At 36.8% G+C, this 11,564-nt stretch overlaps 1 pseudogene; it reads right to left on the bottom strand.

Annotated features, from left to right (window-relative positions):
• Positions 1 to 249: 249 nt before the first annotated feature.
• On the bottom strand, positions 250 to 10,967 carry LOC137935255 (vacuolar protein-sorting-associated protein 11 homolog; annotated as a pseudogene).
• Positions 10,968 to 11,564: the final 597 nt, after the last annotated feature.

Here is an 11,564-nt window from a genome sequence, read left to right as displayed (position 1 = left end):
GTCACCAAGTTATTTAGCCAAAGCCTCTCTGGATAGGACTTAAAAAATTCCAGTTGCTCACAGACTGGATGTATTATAGGACAGAGAGACTGCAAAGAGCTTCTGTAATAGGAATTAAGTTTTTTTAGGGTTATTTTCACAAAGAAGTAGGTTCATGCTCTTTCTATTTTAAATCACATACTTTGGATCTAGAAGAACTGCAGAATACATGTTCTTAATTTTTTAAAACTGGAAGCCTTTGCACACAGAATGAAGAAAAAAACAGTGGCCCCTTCACCTTGCCTCCTAATTCTTTAGGGAAAGTTTTTTACATAAATTTTGATGAATCTAAAACTAAGCTTACAAAGGTTTAAATGATAGTTTGTGAGGCTTGACATTGACATACAGTCATTTCTGAACTATCTTCAGTTTCCTACTTTTTGTTTATAATGAAGCTCTTCGCTGATTAGAATGGTGTACCTAACTTGAGTATCTAGTTTTTTATTTCTAAGAGATCTGACTAACAGGAAATAGCACTACTTTAAGGTAGAGCACATATACATATAAGAAAAAAAGAGTATGGACCAAAATCCATTAAAGCTAGGTGAATCAAATTTGTAATTTAACTATCGAATTTGAATTAAATGGTTTAAAACTTTATTTCTTCTTCCTTTTTTTTTTTTTTGGAATGATTGATTTCTTCATATTGAAGATTTATTTTATAATCCCATGCATTCATGATTGATGTTCATTTGCGTTTTTTTTTTTTTAGTTTTTATCATTTTTTAAAGATAAAATGAAGATAATGGCATTATTATGAATAGGTAGAAGTCAATGGCATCCTTCATAAAATAAAAATAAAAATGGCACTCTTGTAATTAGAATGACTTTTCTGAAGAAGTAAAAGTTCCAACTTCCTTTCCCTCTACATGTATTCATTGGTTTTCAAAACCACATGCCTCAAGGTCGGCAGGTTGGAAATGATTTCAAGGCTATAACTCTTAAGAATAAAGGTGCATTTGGTTGAACCTCATTCTTGCAGAATATTTGAAGGTGGAGATAAAAAGAGAAGAGCAAACAGTACTGGGCGTTCCTAGAGAAACAAGTTGTTTTCATACTTATAGAAAATTTTAGCTTTCTATGAAAAAAAAACAGGTGAATCGAGGTGCAAAAGTTCAAACAGGAACTAGAGTGACAACTTTATCATTATATCGCTCTGCCTCGGAAGCTAAAAGTAATTAAATTAAAACCAATGAAGTAAGGATGCTGAGAAAAACCAAGAATTTCCACCAAATACATGCAGCTTTAAACATTGAGAATTATAATCTCTAGCAGAAACATGGGAAAGACATTTCCATACAAATTACAGATTAACGCCATCAAAAGAAAATAAGAAGAAAGAAAAGTCACTACCTTTAACTGTTGAACAAACAAGACAGCAGATGCGTGGGCCTGGAACCCATACATGAACTTCAGCCCTCGATCAAGCAAATTCACGGTACCATCGTCACAACCCACAACAATCTTCCCTCGTCCGCTCAAACAACATTCTATGTTTCCCTCAATTTCCTTCGGGATCGAACATTTTCCCGAGGATTTCTCCTCGAAGAACTTGAATTTCCGCCACTAGTACATCTCTCATGCACCAAACAACGACCAGAATTTCTCTTTATCTGCTAAACAGATTAGAACTCTTATCCTTCCTCACCTCCGAACGATCCATAAACTTGGCTACACTTCTTCTCTGCGTGTTCCTTCCCTCCCTCCTTTCCTCTCCTACTCCCTCTGGTTCTTCCCCTGTATGTTTCAATCTAACCAGCAAGAGTTTAAGCCAAATTCCAATTGGATTCGAGGTTTATGTGAATAATGCTTTTAATACATTACATGATGAACCATTTAGGTTATGCTAACAAATAGAGAAAAAGATAAAATAACATTAAAATTTTGGAATAAAATTAGATTTTGTTTCGATTGGTGGCATTAGTTATACCATCTCAACCTAAATTATATTTCATATGTTTAAAGTGGGATCAAAATCAGGGTTTTTTTTATTTTTTACTTCAATTCAATACCTGACTTTGATACATGAAAATTTGAGTAAGATTGACCGAATCAGATGGGGATTCACTAGTGTGGTAACTAGCTTCAGGACGAATTAGAAGAATGTTTTTTTATGAAAGATGATTTTATTAAGAGAGATAACAAGGAGCAACAAACTCAGGGGAATTAAACCCTAACAACAAAGAATTTAAAGGAGGCTCCCTGCTTGGCCAGAACATCGGCCATGGAATTAGCAAATCTCAGGGTGTGAGACTAAAAACAATAAAAAAGGATAACAATTTCCATAATTTAAAAAAAAAATTGAGTCCTTCCCTATGACTTAAACTTGTTTAGCCCCTAGAACCTCTCATACATCGAAATCCCAAGAGAACAATGAGGCACAAAAGGGTATCAGATAGAATTCACCGCTTCCCCGATCATCAAACTTCAAAAAAGTTGACAAAAAGTGCATGAAGTGGGCATGGAAAAAAACCCATCAAAAGACGTGTGTTTTAGGAAATAGAGGGATCGGTCATCGGAGCAGTGATCATTGATCACATTTCGAGATGGAGTTGAAAAAATGGTTTTGGTTTTCGATTTTTCTCCCTTCACTGGCCGCTTTTCTATCTTTTTTCTTGCTTCAGAGTTTGAATGGCGGAATGGAAGGGAGGGTCCAGAAAGACCCGTCGATTTGTTCGACTTTAGTGGAAGATTCCTTGTACTATTTGCCTTCTTCCATTGCTTTCGGTAAATAACGTGATTCTCTCTTGCAGGAGTATCAGACCACCGACATAGTACACACAAGCGTAGTGTGCTGTAGGTACAGATATGATTCATGAAATATACGAAATTAAATGCCATTTCGATCGACCGTTCGGAATTGTGAAAAATATGAAAAATATACTAAGAATATAAGAAAATAAGAAGAGAGAAAATTGTCATTCAATCATGTCTGAACAAATTATAAAATAATAGATAATACTAACCTCCTCTATGGTCTTCTACCTACTCCTTTGGGGGACTTCCTAGAAGCTTTTTAGCTTATGGAAGTACTCTTTTGGATGAAGCTTGGAAAAATAAGTGAGAAGTTATGGTTATAATAAGAAAGAGCAACATCATGCTCTTTCTTACTCCTTTCAATCTATCCTGTGATTGATGTGAGCAGTTAGATATGGTTTGTGCACAAATGAACATGGCAAATACTACAAAGAGCAGAAATGGGGCCAAAAGCTTGCTCTAGTCTCATCTTGCTCACCGGTGTGAAGTAGGATGAAGCTTAGTCCAGATGCTTCTACTTCAGCTCGAGGATGGACACCTGATGTCTATTCCATATCTACACAAATCTTCTTTGGTTGAAGAAAAAAGACTGCTCATTATCAGTGACAGAAAGTAAAAAATCAGGCATGGCCATTCATCTAAAATGATTCCATTATTGAATGACCAAGATAATAATTCTTACTTTTTTCTTATTTTTTTTTGGAGTGGGTGGCGGGGAGTGTCTATTGTTCAACCATTGAAGTAACCATAGAAAGACTTTGTACAGAAAAAAGAAGATCAATGATCCCTCTCGTTGAACAAAGGGGAAGCAAAAGAAGTAACTTGCACAACTATAGCTGAAGTGCAATCTTCATTCCCCATTTGGTGTTCTTGTAATACAATGATTAAAATTCTCATATGGTACTGACCAGTTGTACAATTACAAGAACATTGCTCCTTACTTCCTGAGCCAGTTATTCACAGAAGCTCACAGTAGCAGGAATTCGAGTAGGAAGGCTCCATTAACACAGTGCTACCAATACTCCTGCTGCAAAACTGTCCAGTCAAAACAAAATCGAATTATGCAGTACCCAGCTGTAGCAAATGCAAATTCATGTGTGTTAGGTCCATGAAGAAAGAACTGAAAACAAGTATATGCTTTTGCAAATGCTGAAGACAAGAAGGTGGATAGACCATAAAATGTAGAGCCTCTCATATCAAAGGACCTCTACATTTCCCATATCCCAAAAAAAGGTTGGCTGTAGAGACAAAGGCCCAATCAACAAACCCCCTTACAATATTATTGCATCTTATAAGGCTTTGTAAGTGCTTTTCTTCGATTCCAGTTTCACGAGAATAGACAAAGACCAAAAGTAAATGGAATAAGACAATTAAAAAAAAATACTTGCAAAAACCAGAACATAAGAAGTCTAAAGCGAAGAAATACCAACCAGTGGTGGTAAATCAGACCAGCCTGAAGTACATGCACCAGTTACTGTCACCAATAACGTAGACAATAAGGAAGTAATATGTTCCTTTAGAAAGATTGACCTAGTCATATCATGCCACTTTCTCATATATGACCTTTAGGGTCCTATGCCGGTTTGTTTGGTGCTACATTAGATTAAGTCCATGAATGGTGTAGTATTGTATCTGAGCCTGGAGTAACACGATTCTAGCTGCAGTAATAGTAATGCATGAAATGAAGTTTAGTGAAGCCAAAAGAAGTAAGCTTCAAAGGCAGAGTTGATTATCAAACAGTTGATAAGAATGGGTTAGAAGTAGACAGGTGCAGTTGTTGGAGGCAAGAACATGGCTGGGTAATCATCTGGAGAAGTGCAAATGGTACCATTTGAGGTATACAGCAGGCAGCAATGCCCTACATTGCCATTATTCTGTCTCCAGCAATGCCCTACATTGCTGGAGACAGAATAATGGCCGAGCAATTGTTCACTCTTGCTGAGAATAAAGAATAAAAAAGGAGCCAAGTGAAGGAATGGTTCTCCAGCAGCTTGGGTTCATCATTTGTCACATCACATTCCATAACTGCTTGCCAAAACTCCACAGTCTAATCACTTTGGATCCATGCAAGCCAACCAATACTTATTTCTAACATTCACAAAGTTCAGTATTCTCTAAACCTACAAGTTTCAAGTGATAACAAACATAGAATTGAACCAAGTATTACTTAAATCACAAATTATTCCCATCCAAGTTTAATTCAGGCCACCTCCATTTCTTCCCATCGTAGTACAGAAAATATCAGGAAAGAAAGAAAAATTAAAAGGTGCTAAAGAAACTTGGAAAAAATTAAACAAAAGAATTATTTCTTTTTCATCTACTTAAGTTGAATGTCGCAAACTAACCAAACAAATACAAGAAATACTCTATCTGGTTTTTGCAAGTCCTCTAACCAAGGTTCAGGTTGGTAGGAAAAAAAATGAATTATGACATAGATTCACTAGAAGTGATAGAAACACATAAGCCCTTGGTAGCTCAAATGAGTTCCAAGGTATGCCCGAATAGCTCTCCAGGTGTTATTTTGCATAATAAAAGCACTCACAAGGAGAGATTGAACATTTTAATCTTTTTATCTCTATGAAGAGCCCATAAATGAGCACATAGAGCACTGTTCGACATTTTCACACAATTATCCCTAGCGTAAAGTGAGAAAACTCCAAAAATAATGAGTGTGGAATTGCATTACTAGAAAATACATGTCACATTCTATTAGTAAGATATAGATTTCAGACATTTTTTTTCCATAAGAGAATTTTAGAGTTAGTGTGTTTTCTTAGCAAGAGTCTATAGAACTATATTTGGGGGTAATATGTCATCTCTTTCAATATATGACAACACCTCTTTGACTTCCTTGGAGCAACCCTCTCCAAGTTCCTCAAAGTACTTGAGCAGATCAGCCCAAAGAGATGAATCCCCACCTTTGCTCACATCTCCTAGCCTCTTGCAGATAGCAATCAACCCCTCATGATCATGGGCCTGCATATAGCAACCGATCACTTCTTTATAAAGCTTCGTTTTCTCGTATAAGAACAGAAGCCCTTCATTGAATGAGTTCATCTCACAAAGAATGACAGCAAGACCCGCATCATATAAAGGCTGTTCCATGTCAGCAGGCCATGCCCTCTTGAGCATTGCCAGTCCTTTCTCAAGTCGTTGCTTGTGCTCCTTCTCTTTATTCACATCTTTGCTTTCAGCCATTGTGGATGTGGAAGCACCTAAGGAACTAGTTCCTTCCAGATAGGGAGCAACAAAGCCATTTTCCTGTGAGAGTGACGGAAAGTTCAAGTCATTAGATAGGTATAGCTCCAAGAGGGTATTGTGAATTTCTACTTGCACAGGGGAGTCATCCACTTTGCCAATATACTTCTCAAAAAAATCCATAAGAGCCTGAGGATGGTGGATGAAGATATTGAGAAAATCTACAGGACATGGCAGTATAGATAAGTGGGTTCCACTTGAGGCCTTCTTTGTGCTTGATTCTTCATCAAGAGTGCACAATCTCATTAGAATATCAGTAGTCTCTATCAGCTTATGCTCCACAAGAATCTTACCATACTCCTTCACAATTATCCCAGCTTGATAAGGTTCAAGACTTGATATATAATCCAGTGCTTCCTTAAACCTATCAAGGTCTTCAATCTTCAAGTACCACTCATGTTTGTGCGCTTTCTTAGCAACATACATAGCATGCTCATGATAGCCAGCAGCACGGCAGACTCTAATGGCAATCTCCACATCAAATTTGTGCTCGCCAAGTCCATCTTCACTCTTAATGAACAAATCCAGCTTTTCTACGTCTTTCAATTTTGTATATAAATTATTAGTTCCTGATAGATGAACAACAGAATATATAAATTTAATGGAGCTTTTTGCTAGCAGAAACAAAGTAATCAGCCACTTTAAACCATCTAATTAACCATGCTCCAAGACAGCTCTTTTATGAAGAAATACAAAAGAAAATTATGATCACAAACGATAAATAGAAATAATAGTTAGACATAAAACAAAAAAAAAAAACTGCATTACCGAGCGGTCACTCATTGCTACACTATTGACATCACATCCAATATGATCTAATGTCTGGCGCCTAGGAGGTTGATCCTGCAAACTGAACAAGCTCACTGAAGGAGTAACAGCGAAGAGTTGCAGGGATCGGCCATCAACTCTTCCTATGACTGAAGAGCTACTCTTTTCAGATGTATTCTCCACCTGGAGTGTGAAACGAGTGATACGCTCCCTCCCAACATCCCCTTCGATGCAGTAAATACCTCTTTTCAGATGTATTCTCCACCTGGAGTGTGAAACGAGTGATACGCTCCCTCCCAACATCCCCTTTGATGCAGTAAATACAACCATTGGAGCTTCCTCAAGAACTAAGAATGATGTTATCTGCAAATAAGCATGTAATCAAAATAAAAATTATACAGAGAGAGAGAGAGGCCAGATAGAAAGGAGACCTTTATATACCTTTGCAACCGGAAATTGATTGGTAAATATACGTAAAATTTGGATACAAACTGGAATATTAGTGCTTGAGCTTTCTGGTTGCATCTTGTCCAGGTCAAAAACCTTCAGGCTGATTGGTGATAGCTGTGGAGATGTTTGCTCATCCACTCCAACAGTTACAAGAAAATTATGTAGCTGGGTAATTAAGAGAGGAATAAATGACTTAAAATGGCATCCACAGTACATAATTTAAGCAGCAAGATTTCCATTCTAAGGATTCAACTATTATACAGGTTCGAGTAGCATTCCTGTTCTTCGCTGCAAAAAGATATCCTACTGCCTGCAAGTAATAGTCCCACAGAGGCACAGCAGATTGGTGTAATGTATTGACACTGTATTTATTTGTTCCGAACTAAACATGCATGATGAGTTAAAACCGTAGGTAGAACTAGAAGTAGATTATGCTGCTAAAAATATAATACGCATCACAACGCACAATGTAGGTCAAGTCAAAGAAAAAAAATTACAAAAAAGAAAAATATAAGATGATCTCCCAAAATTAATCATGGTATAGAACAGAAAAGTATGTAATCAATTCTTAACCCAAACTTTCCATCATCTTGTTTTGGTAGATCCAACCAAGTGCAATTGTACTTTAGACTAAACAAGCAACTAGTCGTCTTCCTGGATAGGATGAACAACAATTATTATATAGTTTTAACATAAGTAATATGTATTGAGTAAAAAACTAGCATCATTAACCTGAAGATAAGTTCACAGGTGATTTAAAAGGCACATTGAGGAAGTTATAGTGGATAGCCATTGTTCTCTTTACATTTTAGAACAAAGAAAAAGCGCTATAGGAATTTAAAGCACTTATTATTTTCAAACGACAAAACAGAAAAGAGAGCTCTTGATCATTATTTTTTTCCAACGGACATAGTTTCTACTTCTCCATTGTGGGGAGTGGATGTTAGTTAATTGAATGTGAAAGTCTTGCTGGACTTCAAATTGGTTTACAACACACAAAAACGAAAGATGTAGAATGAGCATAAAATAAAATATCAAAGAATATAATCTAAGAAAACCCCAACTATAAGTTTTAAAATAAGACCAAGCAGATATAAGATTGAGTTTCTAATGAACCCTCAACTGTAGGAAAAGAGGAAGATAGTGTGTGTGTGTGTGTGTGTGTGTGTGTGTGTGTGTGTGTGTGTGTGTGTGAGAGAGAGAGAGAGAGAGAGAGAAACTAACACTGAAAAATTGAATAGGCTAAAACAAAAATGAATTAAAATAACAGCATAAGTAGTAATCAAGAACAAAAATGGACAAGTAACAGTGAAAAAAAAAAGGGAAGACAAGTATTTACACCATTGGGATACTGTGCCAACACCACAGAGACGAACTCTGCCTCGGAAGCTACAAGTAATTAAATTAAAACCAATGAAGTAAGGATGCTGCGCAAAACCAAGAATTTCCACCAAATACACGCAGCATTAAACATTGAGAATCGTAATCTCTAGCAGAAAAAAGGGAAAGACATTTCCATACAAATTACAGATTAACGCCATCAAAAGAAAATACAAAGAAAGAAAAATCACTACCTTTAACTGTTGAACAAACAAGATAGCAGATGCGTGGGCCTAGAACCCATACATGAACTTCAGCCCTCGATCAAGCAAATTCACGGTACCATCGTCACAACCCACAACAATCTTCCCTCGTCCGCTCGAACAACATTCTATGTTTCCCTCAATTTCCTTTGGGATCGAACATTTTCTCGAGGATTTCTCCTCGAAGAACTCTGTTAAATTGAGTCCAAGGCCCTATCCCAAAATGACTGGCCATCGTGGTACTCGCTGAGGAAGAAGGAAGAGTCTCGGTAATATAAGAAGTAGTAAATGAAGCAGTCAGTTGACCCAATCGTTGTAATAACTGCGGAATTTCCTTATACGATCCAATGTGTGAGGAGGTGTCCTTATCTGTGACTATAGAATTGGCCCAGGTAGGTTTACCAAATTTGTCTCAGCATTTCTCAGAAATATGATTAGTCCTACCACAATAAACACATTTTCGATCCCCCCGACCATTTCGGCCAAGACCATGGGTTGTGTAAGAGCGACCTCTACCTCTATTATTACCACCATGAAACTGACAGTCGGGCTTACTAGTAGAAGATTGAAGGTTAAGAGCAGCTGCTTCTGAGAGCGCTCCACCTGACTCATTCTTATTTTCAACTGCACTTTTAGCTCGAAGAACTCTGTTAAAAGCTTGTTCAAGAGTGGTCACATCCTCATTAACCAACAATTGGGCTCTAATAGCATCATACTCATGCCCCAAACCATCCAAAAACCGGGCTACTTGAATCTGATTTTCTTTCTTACGGATGTCTTCAACATTCGTAGTAAAAGGATGGAATGTACTAATCTCTTATAGTACTCCCCTCATCTCAGTGAAATAATCTGTCACTCATCTACCTCCACGCTTCATATTAAAGAACTTCACATATAACTCATAGATCCTTGATAAATTACTTTCTTGAGACAAAATGGAAGCCAATGTAGTTTACATTGCCTTAGCAGTATTGCAACTCAAAATCTGATTACTAAATCTGAATTTCATACTATTTACCAACCAGGTCATTACTAAATTATCTTCTGCCACCCAATCTTCAGTAATAGGTACCGGGGGATCATCATTTATATATTTTGTCATTCTTCTGGCCCTCAAATACATCAAAATTGATCTAGACCAGTTTACATAATTCGATCCATTCAACCGGATCGTAGTTATCTGAATAGACTGAGAGAATTTCGCATCTGAATTCTCAGCTGTCCTTTGGACAGCAACCTGTGTGCAGGAATCAGCCATTAAATATCACCAAACACCACACTTCAGTACACTAGAGCGTCAATTAACCAAAGGAAAGCATTTCCCCAAATTTCAATATTTGCGTAGTCAAGTGGGCCCCACACCGAATTCAATTAGGGCAATACAACACCCAATTCATTCAATTTAGAACCAATAGTGATCAATTCCAGTAATTGAGATCATTCATCAATGAAAGAATGACCTAATTGCAAGAAATCAAGATGGTGTAGGCTATATGGATGATGACGCAAGCATTAGGTTGACGACACTGGCAGATTTCAGAAATTTCCTCAAATTGGGATCATTAAACACTTCTAAATCCCAACATTCAGTCAAATAGAAGCAATAATCATTAGCCAATAGGCTAAGATAGGCACAAAAACCAAAAAAAAAACGAAAACTTTACCCTACCAGTCCAGAAATGTGGGAAAAACCTTCAAGGATATTGCTAAATATGGAGAGAAGATCCACAAAAATCCAAAGAAACTTGCCCAAGACTTGCGTTATTACTCTGATACCATGAAAAATAGTGATTTGGGGAGAAAATAGAAGAGAAAATGGATGTCTGGAAGAAAGGCAGCTTTGCTACCTTGGAATCCGAGCCAGAAAGGCCCTTCCTGCTTCTTTATTATCAGCGTTTAAGTGAAATTTTACAGTAAGACAAAAATGCCCCTCAATACTCAAAATTACATATCTCCTAAAATACATGTTTAAATTGAATGAAAATTTAACTAGAGATAAAATAAGACATTCTCTATCTAATAGCCATACATGTAATATTGGAAATATAATAAATGACCAAAATACCCTTGAACTTGTATTTTAACAAACTCGAATTTCCACCACTAGTACATCTCTCATGCACCAAACAATGAACAGAATTTCTCTTTATCTGGTAAACAGATTAGAACTCTTATCCTTCCTCACCGCCGAACGATCCTTAAACCTAGAAACACTTCTTCTCTGCGTGTTCCTTCCCTCCCTCCGTTCCTCTCCTACTCCCTCTAGTTCTTCCCCCGTATGTTTCGATCTAACCAGCAAGAGGTTTATTTGAATAATGCTTTTAATACATTACAAGATGAACCATTTAGGTTATGCTACACAAATAGAGAAAAAGATAAAATAACATTAAAATTTTGGAATAAAATTAGATTCTGTTTCAATTGGTGGCATTAGTTATACCATCTCAACCTAAATTATATTTCATATGTTTAAAGTGGGATCAAAATCATGGTTTTTTTTTTTTTTTACTTCAATTCAATACCTGACTTTGATACATGAAAATTCGAATAAGATTGATCGAATCAGATCGGGATTCACTAGTCTCGGGACGAATTAGAAGAGTTCTTTTTATGAAAGATGATTTTATTAAGAGAGATAACAAGGAGCAACAAACTCAGGGAATTAAACCCTAACAACAAAGAATTTAAAGGAGGCTCCCTGCTTGGCCA

This window comes from Aristolochia californica, unplaced genomic scaffold, assembly GCF_029961685.1.
Source record: "Aristolochia californica isolate CCGP_79_NKW_82.1479 unplaced genomic scaffold, dmAriCali1.0.hap1 SCAF_6, whole genome shotgun sequence".
Taxonomy (NCBI): domain Eukaryota; kingdom Viridiplantae; phylum Streptophyta; class Magnoliopsida; order Piperales; family Aristolochiaceae; genus Aristolochia; species Aristolochia californica.
The sequence above is the reverse complement of the archived record's forward strand: the minus strand, read 5'-3'. Positions and strand labels throughout refer to the sequence as shown.